The sequence below is a fragment of the Helicoverpa armigera genome, chromosome 2, assembly GCF_030705265.1.
Source record: "Helicoverpa armigera isolate CAAS_96S chromosome 2, ASM3070526v1, whole genome shotgun sequence".
NCBI lineage: Eukaryota > Metazoa > Arthropoda > Insecta > Lepidoptera > Noctuidae > Helicoverpa > Helicoverpa armigera.
The window spans coordinates 4,809,167-4,829,344 of NC_087121.1; the positions used below are offsets into that span (position 1 = coordinate 4,809,167).

At 36.3% G+C, this 20,178-nt stretch overlaps 1 protein-coding gene across 4 annotated transcripts in view; it reads left to right on the top strand.

Annotated features, from left to right (window-relative positions):
* The window catches only part of Step (steppke), a 43,968-nt gene that overhangs the window by 6,807 nt on the left and 16,983 nt on the right, over positions 1-20,178 (top strand). The gene's annotated exons all lie outside the window — the stretch shown is intronic.

Here is a 20,178-nt window from a genome sequence, read left to right on the forward strand (position 1 = left end):
CTACATACCTAATTAATTCCCATACTGTTTTGTGACAGAAAAATATAGAAAACACCCTCGAAATAACATTTAAAAATGTTCTACTTTCTGACCGCAGTAATAGCCCTGTTGTCCTATATTCATTGGTATTCAAGAGCGCCTGTCAATTGATGATATATACTGTGAGTCAAGCTGAGTGACTGTTGAGGAAATTCTATCAGGTAGAGAGCTTTGAGCAGTGGAGCAGCAAAGCGGACCGCTTGAACAAAAGGCACATTTGCATAGAGTGGCGACGCGTATGAATGTCAATAAAGCTCGATCACGATGTAAATATCGATGATTTCGTTGAATTATTGTAGGTTGAACAAGCTCACCTAAAAACTCTAAAAAGGTCAACCGTCTTAAGGTTTTCAGCACACCGACATATTGCTAAGGAGATCAATCAACCTCCAAACAAATGTTAGTGCTCGATTTGAAGGGTGTTGGACGTGTTGGTGTTTGACAAGGATGAATTATTAACATTGATGGAATTTATCGGTACCTAATTTTACCACATAGAATAAATCCTCAAAGTTAAAAATGTATTCAATAAAATTTATTACATGATAAAATTGCCTGGTAACTTTTTCAATTTAGACCACAAAGAGAAGTTAAAAGCTAATTTACACAGACTTGGAACGGTCAGCTCGTAAAACGTAGTAGAAACGAGGGGTATTCGAGACAAGCGCCATATGTCCATTGTTCTCAGGCTACACATGCGATCTAGTAGGTCGTACAAACATTGTTATAGGCAAACATACTGAATTGTTTGGTTAGTGATGTCACATTGATAAACCTACCAGCGGAATGACGGTTATTTAGATAATATTAGATTTACAAAATCGGATAGCTCAATTTGTACGTGTTTTAGCTACAGACGCGTGAGCGGAGCATGAATGATCGATTAGCGCGATAATGTTATCACACAAAATTAAGATTTCTTATACACGTAACACAAGTTAATTACAATCACGAGTAATGTTAATAAGTGAACAAAAATCGACGCCTCAGATTATCAATTCAGAGTAGATTTGAGCCAAATACTTTTACATATTTGTAATTCGGGAAAAGATCACGATAAAGTGGAGGATACCATCATCATAACTTAACTTTTATTTCCCGCCAAACAAATTCAGATGGTTGTATTATGTAACGTTAGCATAGATTTAGATATTGCATTTTATCTGGTCCAGTTACTTATTGTTAGATTTTGTTTCACACGGTATTCTCAATTTGGAACAAATTATATTACGTACAGTGATGTATTTTATTCACCTGCCGTGACTGGTCCGAATAAAAAACTGTATAAAGATCCGGCCATGCATGACACACAGTATTTCTTTCTATACCATAGCGTCCAAAGTGCATCGGGTTCATTTGGAATTTGAACATTGCGTTTTTTATAAAACCGTGTGAAAAACCAACGTTGTTTGAAAACAAGCATTGTCCAGACATGAAAGATCAGGTATAGATGTTAGTAATCTAAATTATTTGTACCTCTGTCAGCCACTTCTTTTTATTGGCTTCGAAGAGCAAGTCTAAGTCCAAGATCTTTCGTGTGACAAACCGAAAGAGATTAAGATTGGTTTATACGGAAAAATCTATATGAGAAAAACCATTCGGACAATTTGAACTATAAATAAACTCGTTTGTCAAATGTTCGGGGCGAACTGCGAAAAACAGACTTTGTCAATGTCAATACTTGCTGGCCAGGATTGGTTAAATAAATCAGCAGACCCGACTTGTCCCATACAATGGAAGAGTCAGTTACAGAAGATTCGTGTGCCGATTCGCAAATTTTAACATGACATAGTTTTGCTCCATTCTTAAGGTCAAATACGTTTCTCGAAGCTGTTATGTAAACAACGTTTTGCCAATTTGTAGTACCCACTTCCGAGGAAGATTGTCGTGTTTGCGTACAATTAGGATGACCTTTTCAGTCTTTACGTCACCAAGCGATAATGATGTTTATTAGCAGTACCTTGTGCGACAACGCCGACATGACTCGCACATTCACACGACGTTGTGACTTTTCTCGCGATCCAAATCCTTGCTCTATTTAAAATATCAGTTAGAACTATTCTCGTTTATTAACTATGCCTATTATACTCGTCTTTTAATTTATATTGTTGGTAATTAATGACAATGAGGATGATCTGGCTCGCTCGGGTCAACGTCATTCATTTTGTATCACAATAGTTAAGAAAATTATATATTTTCTTATAATTGTTTCAATAAAAATATTGTTTGATGGTTAGGTTTAATCAATTGATTTTTAGGTATTAAAAAGCCACGATTTTCCATTAAAACAACTGTACGTACATATTTGTGGAATAATCATTACAAGGAAGGTGAAGGGTGAACATCATAAATTGGAACACCTGCCCAGCGGCGTATTCTTTATATTGACCGCGACGATATCCGTTGAATGGGATAGTGTTCAAGGAATCGCGTACCTACAGACTTACGGAGAGGGGTGCCTTGACCTTGCCGGGGCGGTGGGGGGCAGGGGTCCGCGAACTGCACGCACGCGGTCACTGACTCGTAAGACCAGTTTTACTTGCAACGCTAATCACGAAGGGATCTTCCATCGATGAAATACCCAAGGACGGATATTTTAATTTGGGAGATGCTATCTTTTGTTTACGTGTTTTGAAAGAATGCAAATACTTTGTATAGAATATCCGCCAACTAGTTGGCAGCAACCTGGGTCGATCTTGTTTTGAATCGAAAACAAACTTCAAAGATTCTTTACAATTAGATTTATAGTGTACACGTCAGGTATTTGTTTGTACAACAACAGCTAAGTGAGCTACTTTTTAAATTAATCGTACAAATATTTTCACTGTTTAGGTAGGTATACGTTGGTGTTTCTAATGATTCATAAAATACGAGGTAAACATTTACAAAAACGAACTACATAATAAACATTTACCTGGTATATAAATGTATAAATGAAATAGATTGAATTTTTACTTCATTTATGCATGTAAATTCCAGAAATCTGTTTCATTAGGTTCATTTAATCCACTTTAGTCCAATTAGCTTAATTAAGTTGATCTCCTAAAACAATTTATTTAGAACTCATTGCTGTTGCCATAAAAGCATAGCAATTATCATAGTTCTAACAAGGATACAGCCACTGATAATGAAACTCGTACGCAAATTAAATAGTGAGATCCGTGTACTAACATTTGCTAAAACATTGAGACCGAGGCTATGTTAGGCTACTCTACGAATCTAAATAAAGTTATTCAAGAGCGTAAACCAATAATTGTAAGGTCTAGTGTGCATCGTATGAGTAGTATTTGCTAGAGTCTAGCATACGATGCATAATGTTGTCTGATTTTCTAAGCCTCATCCCTGCCTGGTGCTAAAACCGGGTCACATCGAATAGTACGGGGCATTACAGGGTGCAGTAATGTGTGAAACTTTAAATGAGATGTCACACTAAGTGCAGTTCTTGTTACTGGTATGTTGCGCTTAGTCTGACTTTATGTGGCTCTACCAAACAATTTTAGTGTGGTGCTCCGTAAAACTAAATGTATTTACTTAGAACTTTACGTTTACATAGTAATTATCTCTCTTCTATTTTTGACGCTCGAGGTGCTACGAAAATATTTGCAGATTTCGTGGAACATGACTCTAGCTGGATTTTTTGGAAGATTTGTCGAGAGCTTGCAATCGTCAATCAATTAAAAAATTAAGATGTTTTTTAATCGCTTCGATCGTTTGGAGCTTCGTTCTTGAATAAATTAAATTTTGCTGTTTGTTGCCTCTATTAAAATGAAACTCCCGAAAAGTAGGTCTCATTTTATTAGAGAGAACCGAGAAGTTGTGTTCGAAATGCACTTTTATTTGAACAAATCCATGACTGACACGCGGACAACACATGTTGACGGTATCGCAGATTTTTTGGATTTTTGGCAACTGACTCATCCTATTGAGGTCGTTTTCTCTATACCCAGTGTCCAACTGTAGGTAATCGTCCACATTGTAATGTTAACTTTAGAAGAAACTTTGAGTTCTAAGTGATTTCTCTTGTTACCATTACAGTAAACATTGATGGAACTGGTCTAGTAAACTAAAGTGATGGCCCTAAGTGCTACCACCTTGTTCTGGGAAACGTTAAAAATACAGTTATTCCACCAACATATCTGCAATTAATATTATGTGTAAACAAACATGTTTGTTCTAAATTTTGCTACTACCTAAACTTTCTCATTATTTCCAATAATATTGAGTCGTTTTACTTATACTTGTCGTGGCATGTTATAAAGTACAAAATGTATTCCTGGGCCCGAAATTTAACGTTTTGATTACTGCTCCAATAGGAACAACTATAAAACCCACAGTATGTTTAATTTAATTCACAGTATAATGAAATAATGAGCATCCACCATAAACTCTTTAATTACTTCTCACTCATTCACCATGCTTTTATTACATTTTGTGTCTGTGTGTATCCCACTACTTGTTAGTAGCACCAACGTTTTCCGGTAGCATCGCTCCCGAGTACATATCTTACTTTCGAAGTATACCCATTTTAAGAATGATTAAAGAACCACACACTATAACAAGTCTGCTATAAAATCTATCTTAGAAATGGAGTTAACCACAAATCTGTTGTTACACAAACAGTGGTGCAGTGGTTAACTCCATCGTAAATCTAAAATACTTTAAGGATTAAACCGGTTGTAAAACATCTTGATTTACCTTTATTAGTATTTTATTTACTAGTGTAGGTTTGTAATGACTGGAGATGCAGGCATCATCAGCAAATGCTGCAAACCTTCGCGGCACCTGAAGTTTTTTAGAACCATTGCTACCATTGTCATGTTTATTAGAAACTAAATCGTCGATACGCAAGTTGATAATTACGCAGTTCAAAATATTGTTATGTTTATCGAAACATCCTACTATGTGTTGTTTTGTTGGACTGGTTTTGCGATTATTGTAGTTTAATTCGGCAAAGACCGGATCTGTGTCGCAATCGTGCCCCGTTACAACATAGTCCACATCTCGTGTTTTCGTCTTTACGAGTTCTGCTTGACTAGATGATCGACGAACTATCTCACAGTTCATAATTATAATTTACTTGTTCATAGCTTACTTTTGTCATCTTTCTAGATGTTATTCCAAACATACGACGTTATTTTTTTTACAAAATAATGTCGAGTTGAGTGTTAATTAGGGTCTCCTAAAATTATAGTGAAGAAAGATAAAATCTAATGTACCTAACCTTTGAAATAATGTTTGAAAAAAAACCGCGTCACTGATGCGAAGCGAAAGTGAGCTACTCGAAATGTCGTCTTTTGTGGGGCGGGGAACACTTGTAATGTTCCCATGGGGTGTATAATGTGCGTTAAAGCCCCGCTAAAGACGTAATTGCTTATGCAAAAAAAAAAAACACCCGAAATATATTTGTTTACTTCATCTTTTTGCTGGCTTAATTTTTTTGCCAAAAATTCCCAAATGCTAAGTCCTTGACCGTCCTTCATCTGTCATAATCCAACACAAGTTTGTAGACGAATTTGTCTGCCAGTATTATTTTACGTGAAAAATAAAATGACCCTATGTACTTACATAAGTATTTTTAATTTAAAAGAATTAGTTTAAATAATTATCTCAATGCATTTTGGGATACAGATATCTTTTAAAACTTATAATAGGACAAAGTGGTAATAAATTAATAGGTTGAATGGTACGAATGGGGAACCGCCCTAGCAGTTACGTTCAACTATATTGTGTGGTGCCACATGTTTTATGTCAATGTTCTATTTTGTGCTTTGGCCTTGCTCTTGAAATACAATGCTTTTTATGTCTTTACAGCTAGAGGTATTTTTATTCTGGTTTTCACCAGTTTTGTCAGTGTGAGTTTTGAGTCCTTCTGGATTTGCAGTATGCGTTGAATAATTTGTTATGCTTACATTAAACACCTTTGAGTTCTGAAAGTATTTACGTATACGTAACCAGATACAATAATTGTGAACTAAGTATAAACCAATTAAAATCAGATCGTTAAGCTCTCCAGAAGTTCAATACTCACGGTCACGGCCAACGTAAAAATGACTACGTATAGTTATTCAACATGTGCCCCGCCATATGGCTTCTTTATCATATTTATTTCTCTCTTGAAAGAAAAGCAACCACCGAAGTTACTAAACACAGTTATCCGCTTGCCATTCGTTTCTGTTTGTTTTAATATTGCACGTAAGGATAAGGTCTTAGATACCTGAGTTCGCAGATAGTTTATTATTTTAAATGAAAGCAATAAAAAAGCTAGACGAAATATTTGATCGATGTTATGAGATTTCTGCACTGAGCAATGGACAATACAGCTAGGTTTTCGAACTTGAGAATGCTGCCGGCAGATCAGTGTTGAGGAACAATAACATTGTGATCTTATAATGAACCGTGTTGAAACGCCAAGCATCATGAAACTAGAGCAGTTACATCGCAGACAATGATTACATTAATTAACACTTTTCAGTTGCGTAACAGATTTAAAGAAATTAATTAATTTTTGTTCCTTTAAAATTGTCATACTGTAACGACAGTTTCAGTTCACCTTGATAAAGTATTAATTAATTCATCAAAAAGTATTTATGCATATAAGTTAATTAAAGAAGTCGTTGTTACGTAATTGTCTTACCTACACGCATGTAAAGGATGTGAAATCCTGCTCAACAGCAAATTGCATAAACAATTGTAAGATTAGAAATTCGAATTAAGTTTCAGACATGTTTCCAGTCTTTGTTCATGTTACATAATATTCATTTAAGTTCAAACGAGTACTGTATTAAAGATAGCATGTGAACTCTACATGACAACTTAATTACTAATATGTCTAATTGCTTTACATGTGCACATCAAAGGAAAACTCCAAGTTCTTACTATCTAATCATTCACAGTTAACCTCCTTGTGACTTATAAAATACTGGTTATGGACCTTGTAATTGAAACTTCTGACATAGACGTAGCTACATTTTTAGTGATTTAAAATTCCAAACGTCTCTCCATAAAATAATTGATATTCGTAAGCTCGCGTCATTGTTGTCGGAGTTTTGAGGGGTATATTTGATTAGCGTTTCAAATCCCATCGTAGTCCGATGTCAATGGCGCGGGCGTCGATAAATTTTGTGGGGGCGTTGGCCGTCGGCATTCGAGCTTGCATGTTCCACGGACCACCGCTCCCATACTAACAGCCTCATTAGACCCCTTTGCCAATATTTTTTGCTCATACTCCTGTATTACCCTCGTTCGTTATCAAAGCATAAAGGCGACGGACATAGCAGTTGTTTTATTTGTAGGAAGTCGCGTATGTTGGTTTAATTGAAATGAATTTGTCGCATCTTTTATTTGTGTTAGCATTGAAGTCGTTGAGAATTCCAAGCATCGCGCCTTACCCACACATTAGTAATGACAACAGTTGATTCATTCCCATTTATATTTGCTACACATATTGTGTTTATAATTTTCCTCTGGTATGTTCATTAATTATCGGGCTTTCAAATATTTTAGACGCATGTAGATCTAATTGAAAGTCATAAAGTTTAAAATAGCAAAAGTGCAAAAATGCTTAGCTGAACAAAGTATTTATTGAAAACGTACATAAAGCGGTTTCGCTGGCCAAGTAGTTAAATCACTAATGTCTCTACGTTTCTTCCATTTTTGGCAGTTTGCCAGTTTTACAATCGGCCTTAATTTACGCGCGGATTGTTGGAGCCTGTGCGAAACGAAAATCTTTGGAAGTTGCACGGTAGTGGGACTCACTTCGTGACCGCGGGCCGGAAATATGAACCCATTGTGCAGCTTCGTCTTTTTGTATCCCAGACCGAGGGCACCCCGATGTGCTGTACTTACATTGCATGTTTTTGTTAGGCTTATCACTTGCTGGTCGTTTTTGTTGATATAATTCTAAAGCTTACGATACAGATAGGCTACATACAAAAATTGCACAATGATAAATGACTTTTGTGATACCCAATATTATCTCAACAACGGGTTCCCGTTATTCTGAAAGCATCCGTCTGATATGATAATGATAAAGCGGGATTTTTATGACTCAGAGATAAAAACCCGAACACAAACAGCGTCATCACTTCCATATTAATGTATTTTTTCTTTTTTTTTCAGGTAAGCATAGTTTTTCGTCCCGCATGCTTCTAAGGTTTTTGTGGTAAGAATATTAAGTCTCACGGATGGACTGTCAAATGAACTGAAGTTGAAGTATGTGGTATTTTATCGAGATAACGTTACTTTTCACGTTTGTCGCTTAATATCTGCGCGAGTGAGTGTGTGGGTCAAGAATGCGGTGGCGGCGATTGGAGGTCGTGTAGGTCAATACGTCAATGCTCTATGGATAAAGTCACTGCAAACTGCAACTAAAATGTGCTGCTGCAGTTATGAATACAATGCCAGGCCAGACATTTGGAAGTTAAAAGGCATCTTACGTTTACAAACAATAATCAGCGCCTATGACCACGCTACCTTTCTTAGAAAGAATGAATGCCCGTCGCAAGCAAATTAATTATAATAACGTTCCTTCCAGTAGCCTGCTGGCTGAGTCACTTGCGTAGACAACGCCGTTTGTATTACATTGTGGGTGCATACCTAGTAATATTTCTAAAATGAGAACTTCTAACAGAATTTCTGTGAACTTTGGTCGTACATTACCCACTTAAACGTGTTGTTTACCAGCTACACGTAGATAATTAGCAACAAGATGTAGGCGGTGTAAGGAATATGTATAAGTATAAATGTGCGCGCTTATTTTTGGCCGTTAGGTATGCTACATACCTACATGATGGGCAGGTTTACAGGCACGCGAATACCGGCTGTAGAGAAGAATTAAAAAGAAAAATAAATTGGGAGGTGACTGATCGGATTAGTAGTTTCAATATTCATGATAACGAGTTCGGGGTTATTGAGAGTTCAAGAGGGAAAAGTAAGGTCGAAGTACCCTTTCATTTGTGTGTGGAAACCAGTGAATCACTTTATTATTTTTACATGTTGGTACTTAACTCGCAGGAAACACGCTCGCTGAGTTGTGGGTTAAAACAACCAAGTATAGAAGAATTAAAAATGAATATTTTTTAACCCGGCTACGACGTAGTTTGGGGTCATTAACCGACTGTGCTAGGTTTTCTGCAGACTCTATGTTTCTCAACTTCTATCTTTCTTTTATCTTTTCGCGCATAGGTTTTCAATCAAATTATGTGCTACTGAAAATTAATAGTTTGTGGGTTATCTAAAGTCAGAAAATGCTTTTTTGTATGTCTTAGTCTTTCACGTGCTATTTAAAGAAGCTGGACTAAGGTTAATCTAGTAACCGTGTCTGCACAAAGACATATCATCTCATTGCGTCAAACAGTAATGTAACAATCGCTTAAACAAAGTCTGCGACACGTTGTTATTCACTTCACCGGCCACACCTGAAGGTCGAGTTCTGCGAAGTCGCATTCAACTGATGTCATTTGCGTTAGAGAATTCTTAAGTCATTACCACATCAGCTGCGAAATAAACAGGAATTCTACTCTGGGAAATAAAGCTCTAGATGTAACATCTACTTTAAAAGATATCCTTAAATAGCCATATTTCCATAGATAGATTTGCCCACGTATACCTTGATTACATCATATTGAAATGAAATGGTTCTTATTTCTTTTGTGATCGTTCTATTTATAACCCAGTCAATGTAGCCACTAGCATCTGTTCATAAAGAAGTGTCTGTTGAACTGCGATGTAAGATGATAACCACTTTAGGCAACAACAGTTTCGAATGTAATCTGTCTGCCTTTTGTTGTTAAATAAGTCAATTGTAAAAAGCACGAAAACTCGTATGATGTAGCAAGTTTTACACAAAATCAAAAGTGGCTGTATTATTTTTGATGAACTATTCGTGATTCAATTAAGTCCCAAGAAACAGTCAAGTTTGTCTGCAAACAAAGTTTCTACGTTGCGGAAGAGATTGCAAAAGTTATTACGGATATCTCGCGTAAAATCGTATGGTCCTCTTCAAGCCAAGTTCTTGATTAAGTTTCTCTACTATTTGAAGGACGCAAGAAAGTTCCATAAAATCATAAGATTACCTTATGGTATGGACGTTGATTAGTTACTGTATGACTATGGTGATTGTGAAACTTTTGACATCGATAATAAGCGATAAGGATAACACGACAAGATATAAAATTGAAACTATGTGAAGACAAAACTAGGACGTGAAAGAAGCACATGATATAATTATTGATTAATGAAACAAAGTTGAAGACACATCATTAACATAGTATACAATAGCGTTACATGATTACACAACTAACGTGAAAAAATAAGCAAAGTCTGCGTGAACTGGAGCGGCTCGTGCAAATGTGCTGGAGCTATGAATAAAATCATAATAAAGTATTTCAAACTAGTTATAAAATACTGCCTGACTACGAAAATTTTAATCTTACAACCATAATTATTAAATACTAATCTACCCGTGATGTCCGTATTCTACATCGATACACTTATTACCCGTATTAAACGGTTGACATGAAAAACTATAGAAATCGCACTTAGATTTCGTGTCAATGATAAGTTGTCAGTAATTAATTACTTTCACAACGCTAATGCAAGTCTACCGGGTTATTTAACGTCGATATCAATACTTGGTTCTGCAGTAAAATTTTATGCTCCTGCTTTTTTGTTGTAAAATAGTTAAAGTTCGGTGATAGCTGATAAATACGTAATTGTTTCCATGCAACTATTGTTATCCATCGTATCCTTGAAAGTAGTTTAAAGAAGATTAAGTTCATCCTCCTTTCGCCGCGGCTGCTGCGCTCAGCATGTTTCAATACTGTTCTTGGCCTCGTTCTCTTTAGATAGTAATGAAATATGTTTGAATGCAACTTTTTAATGCATTGTTTAAAATAGTTGTCTACTGCAGGTAGCTGGAAATGAAGACAGTATCCGATATTCAAAATAGGACGCTAAATATTATTAAAATTGGGGAAGAAAACATAAGATTTTTACCCGCATAATCATACTTTCACATTTTCAATACTTTATGATTTTTATATTACAGACTATCACATCCTTGTGATAGTTGTAATCACATCCTTGGGGGTCATTCATGTGTTGTAAACATGAGGTGACATGAGTATGTTGCACTTCAAGAATGCGGCACAGTGAACGCAATACCGTCTTCCTGCTAAAAGATCATAGTTCATTCAAAAATGGAAACTCCAATAATAGTTGAGCTGGCAGACAATGCTGGATGGCAAATATCAGTGGGCCAATCTACTCATTTAAAAATAACGAAAATACACCTCATAAAACAACTCCGGCTGTTTTAATTTTATATAATAAATTGAGAAAAATCCGTCGATGATGAAGGTTCTAGTTGAAGTGCTGAAAGACCTCTTTGGGCTGTAATTGAGAATTTAAGTGGGCGTTTTTTTATTTGGAGATCGTAGCAAAGCCTGCGTGACTTATTAAGAACTTGTATTATAGTTAGAACATACCTTATAATTATGAGTACTTTTTATGCTCCACTTAAAGAAAATCTTACAGAAATATCGAGTGCGTGTATTGGCATGATTTAAATATTTTCATAATGATCACTCAGGGTCCATATTAATGATGGGCTGCAACGTCGTTGCTTTCAATTGATCTTTTTAATTTTCCTTGACCTCATCATCGTCCTTACTTGATTTGTTGATGAAACTATTTGCTGCAAATATTCTTTGCTAAATATTTGTTCTATCAGACTCGGAGCGTGAATTGAATTAATTTATAGCATCAGTATGATATTAACGGAACTGTAGTTCTCCAGTTAGTATCGGTGTGAAGGTCGTTGTGGCAGTACGTCTGTGCAATGACAATACTATAATTTGTTGCTGCGGTTGGGAACATTGCCAGGAACTGTTCACATTACGTTCTGAGGCGATTCACCTCGGCTGCATGCAGTTTAAACCGGTCCAATCTAATGCGGCGTAGTAAAACATTATGTTATGAAATTATCATTACACTAGCTGTTGCCCGCGACTTCGTCTGCGTGGGCAATTTGGAATTGTCAAAATTCTACTTATGCCGTAGCGTAGGTGTATTCTTTTACATAACAATATAATTAGGATTACCACTAAGCAGCAGCACGGGTTGATCAATCAAGGTGGTGTCGACGATGTGTGACTATTTATCTAAACAAAAGAAGTAAAGTTTGTGACGTTGAGGAAATCTCTGGATCTAGTCAACCGATTTGGAAAATTATTACGTAATTCTCACATAAAACAAAGGTCTGACAAAGTTGTCATTTGTACATTTTCTGCAGCAGCTGCGACAAATCAGGAGCCAGAAAGTCTGTCAAACAGTTTTACTTACCATGGATAACTCACTGGTGTCTAGTTCACTGGGTTGAAGAGATCAGATAGGCACTCCAAGTAAACATTGGTACTCAAAAAGATTCGGTTTGACTGGAAGCCAACACCCACACAATTGAGGAATAGCTGGGTGGATGATGACTGAGTCATCAGGCAAGCGCATAGGTTCACTACTTGTATTTCGGGGATTTTCTGTGCACTCACTCACTATGTTATGTTGGAAATCCACCGAAATGTTTGCATTAGTTCACGATCAGGTAAAGTATACGTCCGAGAGTCCAATTCGTGTGTTGGCACTTGAAGCCTGCAGTTCTTCCAAGATTTTCAAAATGTACGCTCGCAATTTGTCATATCTTGGTGGAGCCAGCAGATCAGAAGAAACATAAGTGCTGTGTATACTGTGCGTCACTACTGCACAACGGTAAAATTTCGTCTTTATAAATAGCACAAACGTTCGCTCTCTTGCGGAGGACGTTTAAATACCATATTATGTGTCACACGTAGGTAAACAGGACAAAAGTATATTATCATCGAACCGCTTTCAAAGATCTGATGAGCGAACAGACCAGAACTGACTTGATCGCCTCGAGAAAATCAGAGCTGTATGAAGCGACCATTCGCTTTGGTTCCTACTGTTATTGTGGTTTCTGAAAATGTATTCAATTAACCAATGATGAATATAATTCTTAGCCGGACGACTCTTTTGACTTCTCGAAAATCATAACGTTGGTTTTTGTGCAATGCACAAACGGAAATTCGATATATTACACATTCGATATTCACACGTCTACAGAATTGATATTAAAAGGTTTGACAACGGGCTATAGTAGTTAAAGTAACTGAAACAATTTTAGTGATCCTTCAATAAAGTTAGAGAAGCGGGTGTGCATGATGAACATAAAGAGTTGGTAAATACGTGATGAAGATGACCTAATTCATTACTATTCTAATTTGTTAATGTACCACAAAACTCAAGTTAAGGTGGAGAAAAGGATTACCAAGCTCCCAAAGGCCTGGGCATTTGCAACACGTTGCATGGCATCCTGGAAAGTTACGTAATTCTCAGCCATCAGTTTGAGCAGCGTGAGGGCGTGTCAGGCTTTGGCCCTAGTGGGCCTCACAGGGGTTTGCTGAATCTCCTTGAGGGGCGCGTGAAATAACGGGCCTCCCAGAAGCCGGAAGGTCGATGACTCACTCAAAACTAATCGCTCCCGCCTACGGTGGCCGGGAGTCGTCTCTCGACATCCGGCTTTCGTGGTGTCTTACCGCAGTGGCTGGGATGAGAGTTGGGAATTTTCAGTCGTTCTTTGTCATCCCATTTCTTCTTGCTCCAGATCATGGTTTAAACCGGGGCCGGGTGCGATAGGTCGCACAGTCCGCACAGTGGTGACACCCGGGCGCCACCTCCATGAGATCAGAGTTGGGAATGTATGTTTGCAAAAACTAATAGAACATTTAGCGAAAGCACATTTGATAGTAATTCTGTCTTTGTAACTGAATAATGTAAATGATATAAACGTAGCTATATAAAAGGTGTTTTTTTAGACTCAGTCCGTGGGTCTGACTGTGACTGTTCGTAATTGTAAACGGTGTATTTGTGATATAATTCTTAGCTCGATGATTTGTGATCAGAAGTTGAAAGCAAGTATGTCTCTAGCCTGCGACGCGTAATTTGTACGTTTTCAGAACGAACAAACTCTTGTCTTCTGTTGACATCTTGTTGACGTATTGTGACAGGTAGTTATTCCCATTGATGTTAAATTTAGAAGTGACACAATGTTTTTGGTCGTATTTTACCTACATTCTTCATTACTCAAAAAGTATATTAATAAGGAACTTCTATTTATATGTAAGTGAATTCAAAATAATGTAATATATTAAAACCAGGAACTTATTTTTAAGGATGTTTGAATATTAATTACAATGTTTTTTATATAATAATAAAATCTTAGACTCGCAATGCACTTTCAGTGTGATGCATGTTTGTTATTAGATGAAATGAATGGATAATCATGTTTATGAGAGGTATAGCTTATATTATGTCAGAACAACATATGTAGACTTTTTAAGAATGTGGGGAAGTTCATAATTTCTTCGGGACGTGGGTGCCGCTTCCCATGGGAACTACTGCCCGCACCGGGATAAAATATACCCTATGTTACTCGCAGATAATGTAGCTTTCTAATGGTGAAAGAATTATAAAAATGTCCCTGATGATGCGCTGATATTTCTTGTAGTGTTTTAATAGTAGCGAAAAACACACGTCGTCATATAATTTTTTCTTGAAAGTAAGAACATACCATGACAAAGTGAAGTCTGTTTTCATTGATATTTTACCTACTACCAGTTTTATGGCACATCTGTTTCTGCATGATTTTCTTCATCTATAATTTTAGGATATCATTTCTTTAAATTCAGTTTTTTGCTCAAGTTACTTATAAAAGCGTTATTTTCTATGTAAAGATTGATAATAGGCCGATAAACTTACAAAGTTCAACATTCAAATATGTGTCATTATTGCACCCGCTGTTGCAGAAACGTTAACAGAAATTATCGTTCATTGCTCATCCCCCGTAGGTGATAGCGTGATAATATATATCCTATATGTTGAACCGGCCCCCAGGTAATATTCATGCAAAATTTGATTTAAATCTATGCAGTACTTTTCGAGTTCAGTGAGACCAAACATACAGACAAACAGACAAACAGACAAAAATTCTAAAAACTATATATTTGGGTTCAGAATCGATAATAGATCACCCCCCAAGTATTCTTTTAAAAAAATATTCAATGTACAGTTTTGACTTTCCTATCATTTTATTATATGTATAGATTAAAACTCCATTAGCAATAGTCTTGTAATGAAGATAATCCTTATTATGGTCAATCACATTTGTAGAAAAATGTTAAGTCTGAATTAACGTTGCTCATTAGGTAAACTTGTAAATCTAATTATTGTATTGATAAAAAAATTGTTTAGACAGTGAAAACGTTGCATAGCTTTCTTATGAAAATTAGCAGAAAATTCCTGCACCCTAATAATGTAGGCTATATGTTTATTTATAGCTTGGCATACATTAGCCACCAGACCACGCCCCATTACTCGATGAATCGTGTCGTTAAGCGCTAAGTATTGACCTGAAAGCTATTGTTAGAAATGTTTACTAGTCTAGTAGTAATTTTTGTATTAAATATGTATATTTTTTATTAATCCCAAGTTTTTTTCGCCTTATACCTGGCGTAGTTGTTAAAGAACTGGCGACGCTCTTGCTCCTCACCGTTATTTTTTCTCATGCATATATTTTCGTCGGTTTTCAGGCTATTTTTGTTCACTTTCTGAGTCTGGGCTCAAAAATAAATGCCTGTTAAAAGTGGCTGTATTTTAGTCAAACACATTTTTAACACTTTGGTGACCATAACGTACACGCCACATTATGCTTTGGTCTATTTCTGTCGTTACCTTCGTAAGATAATATTTTGGAAGGGACGCGGAAGCAAAGTTTGTAAATATGCATCCGCCCCTGCGTTCATTTGTCGAGGGTACTGTTTGTATTTGTTCACGTGACTCACGTTCCTCTGACCGTCCGTCAACCTAATGCGGCTTATGAAGTTATTCTGAACTTTGCCTTTTTAACAATACTTGCGGCTAATTACCAACATTCTGGCATAAAACCTTTCTTTTTCCAACATCATGCAATTTAAACTTTGGCACAACTTAAATTCTAAGCATCTTCATGTTTCAGTCTGTAACGTTAAGTACATGTTTTGAATATTGGCACTCAAAAGATAACAACATCGAATCGATCTCTCTACGAAATTGGAGTCAAACAGCGTCGGGAAAGTGAATTAATAGGGGAAAGTCTCTAAGGATTCGCGTGCTCGCTTTCATTACGTGCCGCCAATGTCACGTGAAGGATCTAAACTGTACCTGACACATACCTAAGACTAACAGAATACGTCCCAAGTCCATAATTAGATAACAGTCTCTATATAAAAGGCATATAAGCAATTGATGAAATTGCAAATAGACCTTTGCAGTTTGAATTACATGATTGCTCGCTGCATGGTTACTTGATTTAGATTTATAGTCCACTCTCAATAGATGATTGCACAAATAATACAATTGAAGTCGTTTGTGAAGAAGTGATTTTGTGTGACTAATTCGAACCTGGTATTGTACATATTGTTTCCTTGAGTGTGATTATTTAAAAAAACGGTGGCTATTTTTTTCCTTTTGCCTCGCTAGGTTTTCATGAAGACATCAATTTTTAAAAACAACACTATTTTACAATAAAGTTTTTAAAATTATTATGGTTGTCTAGCTAGAAGTTCATTGATTTGTTTTATTAATTAACTATAAATAGTTTGTTACTTTGTACGAGTAACTTGAGGAACTAATGCCATATGTGCTTCTCGTTTGTCGAGATGTATTTTAAACATTGAGTAATTAGTCACATGTTGCACTCGCGTCATAATGGTGAACATCAGTCAAGTTAAATAACAGAGCTTAAAATATCCCCCTGATATATTTTTTTATTGACTTATTAAACTGATGTACGATCGTTGGGGTTAATAATATCAATAGCGGCATGCACTGGTTTAACTTTTGAAGCCCTGATCGATGGGGGCCTTTTTGTACCGTTTCCATTGATCACATTTCGGTTATATTGTGTTTCAATCAAGCTACGTCGAGCTCTTGGTATTGGTGAACTCGTTATTCAAGTCCAATTGAGATGAATTTGTAACGTTTCATCAATGTAATGGATAATGAAATCGCATTTTAAAAGCTAATATCTTACGGTACGCTTGTGGAATTGTGTCGTGATGTTAGCTTGTTACATTTAGATATTTTAATCATAGAAAGTTAGTGACCAAATCATTATTATATAATACGGTCGGCTGGGGTCACACTTTCAACAGTTCAATTGTTTATAATAAACGGATATGGCGCACTCGACCGTTATTACCAAAATGGTTATATTTATCTCTGCATGTAACTGTGACTAATTTACTTTATATAACCTTTGGACATGAAATATAATGTTCAAATTATCAAACATGTATAAAATTATAGCTTGCATGTTAAATAACATTACATAAAACCCATCTGCCTTTAGAAACTCAAAATTGATGTTGTTCAAACTTCTTGTTGATCCTGAAGCTCATTTTGAAATATATATTTTTCTCAGCTATTGTTTGAACATACAGCGGAAATAAAACAAGGGCTCCGATTATAAAATTGTGAAATAAATGGTTAAATTTTAATTGGAGTCAAAACACATGTGAGTCATCTTAGTTTTGAGTCACGTCCATTACAATGATGCGTTTGCACATAATTATTAGGATTTGCCTTTACAACGCGTCAATTTATGACGTGCGTATTTACAGTCAGACCACGTGTTGTCGCTATTTTGTTCACAATTGCTGCAACACCAGGGTATTCTTGTCCCTAGCTATTTATACGGCGCGAGACTTAATCGCCATCCATTACGGGTTCAGCTCACATCGCATCCAAATGAGCCGACGCAATAACAAATCTCTGAGATCAGGACGTTATGTGGATTTAGGCATACGATTTAGAGTCTGGCGTTGAGAATTCCTCCAAGTGAATCCTCGAAAATAATTCCAATTAAAACACACCTTTCCTTGACTAACTACGGTTAGATTAATAAATATAACCTTTGATCAAACTCCGTAAGTAATTTCTGCTGAAGTCTAACACTGCACACGTAGTTTTTATTGTTTATACTCTGGCGTAAAAATCCGTATCAAACATGAAGAATATTTTCGAACCCTACAGATTGGATTAAAACGGTTCAGCAAATTAAATTGGCAATCTGCAAACAGCAGGTGTTGACTAATGTAACCTATAGCGAATTCACAGCATTCACTTTTAGATGATATGGTATCGGTGAAAGGTTCGTTTGCGAAAGTGAATAAGAGGTAGCTGTGTTAGATTGAATAAAAAAGCGGATATTCATTCTGAAACATAAATTCCTATTATAGATAAAGCTCTTGCATAAATGAGAATATAAACTTCTGTATAAACTATAAAAGCATGACTAAAAGAGCATCATCTGTTTAGGTATTATTTACTTGATTTAGTCCGCTGTACCCAGAATCTGTAATATTCAATTATTCAGACGCATAAATTGGGATGAATCACGCGTTGTGTCATTGTTTGGTCTTCAATTATTCGAGATTTATATTTTATCCTCATAAACAACAGGACTTTCATTAACCCCAACCAGTGGAGCAAAGACTTGTTATTTCCAGTTTAATTCACACTGTATTGTGTTCAAAAAAATTTTCCTTATGTAGATTTTTAACTTTTCCAAACTACATTTAGAACCAGAACATTTGAAAAATAATGCTTCTCAGTTCCATTATAACCATTCGATTTAAGTCACTATAAAAGTTCACTCTTTCTCTTGAAACCTTTCATACGAAATGTGCCTTTAGTGCTTCTGGCTTTTTCCTACTCTTAGGAATTCAGTCACCTGCTACCTGCATTTGCAGGGCAAAAACTCGTCTAGACGGCATTAAGCTAGAGTGCAGGCCTACACTTCGAACCACTGTAATGAGAATCAAGTTATTGTCAATCTCATTATTTGAAGCATAAAAGCTTGGCATCGACTAACAGCAAAACATTGAAATAATTTTGCCTGAAATTAACCTTGTTAGGAGCTTTGTTTATTTATGAGTAAACTAATTTATTCTCGTTGTTAGTTTCTAAGTACTTGTTGACTTGCATGCAAATATAATGTGTATTGCAGTTCTATAACTTCGTCAGCAGCTTATTGTTTACTTCACACGTCCATTGTGCCAAGTTCAATACGCTACACTCGCGTTCTATTATCCGAACTTTGACCTTGTTGCCATGCATATTTAAACATACTTAAGCTTTTGTTCTGCGTGAACGACTGGGTGCTAATTTATCAGCCTGGGTGCTAATTAGCTTTAAATAATTACGGCATTATTACCGCAACGCTGTTTTGGTACTGTAGGGCTCTCCCCTTAATTGTACTGGATGCACAATGGCTTATTATCTCCTTATTTCAAATAATAATTCGGGTACTGCAAACCATTAGCAGATTAATGCTGTTTTTGATATTTGGGTACTTGATGAGAAAATCGAATGAACCTTACTCAAAATAGAGTATTACTTGCATTTCTAGGAATTTAGCTCCCTATGAGATTATTTCATCGTCTAGACAAGGAAGACCAGTATCATGTCTCCTGGGGGAATAGGTAGCGGACCGCAAATAATGTTAGCGTTGCCAGACCGTGGCGACGAACGGCTATTGTGTGCTTGTTTGAGCTTCTATTATGGCTTATTCACCAGCCCGATTGCCGGCTGCGTCTGCCGATGCAATGAAACGTCTATTGATTTGATTTCTGTGGTTTCTTTTCACAATGCTGACAGTCGATTAACTAAATATTTATGGGCAGTAAATGCTGTATAGAGTATTGCCTCTACATTGAGCAACTGTGAGAGGAAGAAAAGTTATTGTAACTTTTGTTAAAAAATAAGAACACATACAATGTTCAACCATAAATTTGCATAATCAATGCCAGTACTTCATCAAAGTAATATTATTGATTTACATGAAAGTTCTAAACATAGACCGGTAATTGCATGCAGGCGGTATAACTCAAGGTCGTTGAAATCGAAATATCGAGCACTACACGAGCAAATTGCATGCACACGACAACAAAGCGGTTCCCCGAAAGGCACAGGGTTGTACAGCAAAAAGACCGATGCAAACGCGAAGAACTAACGAAACTAGCTACCTAC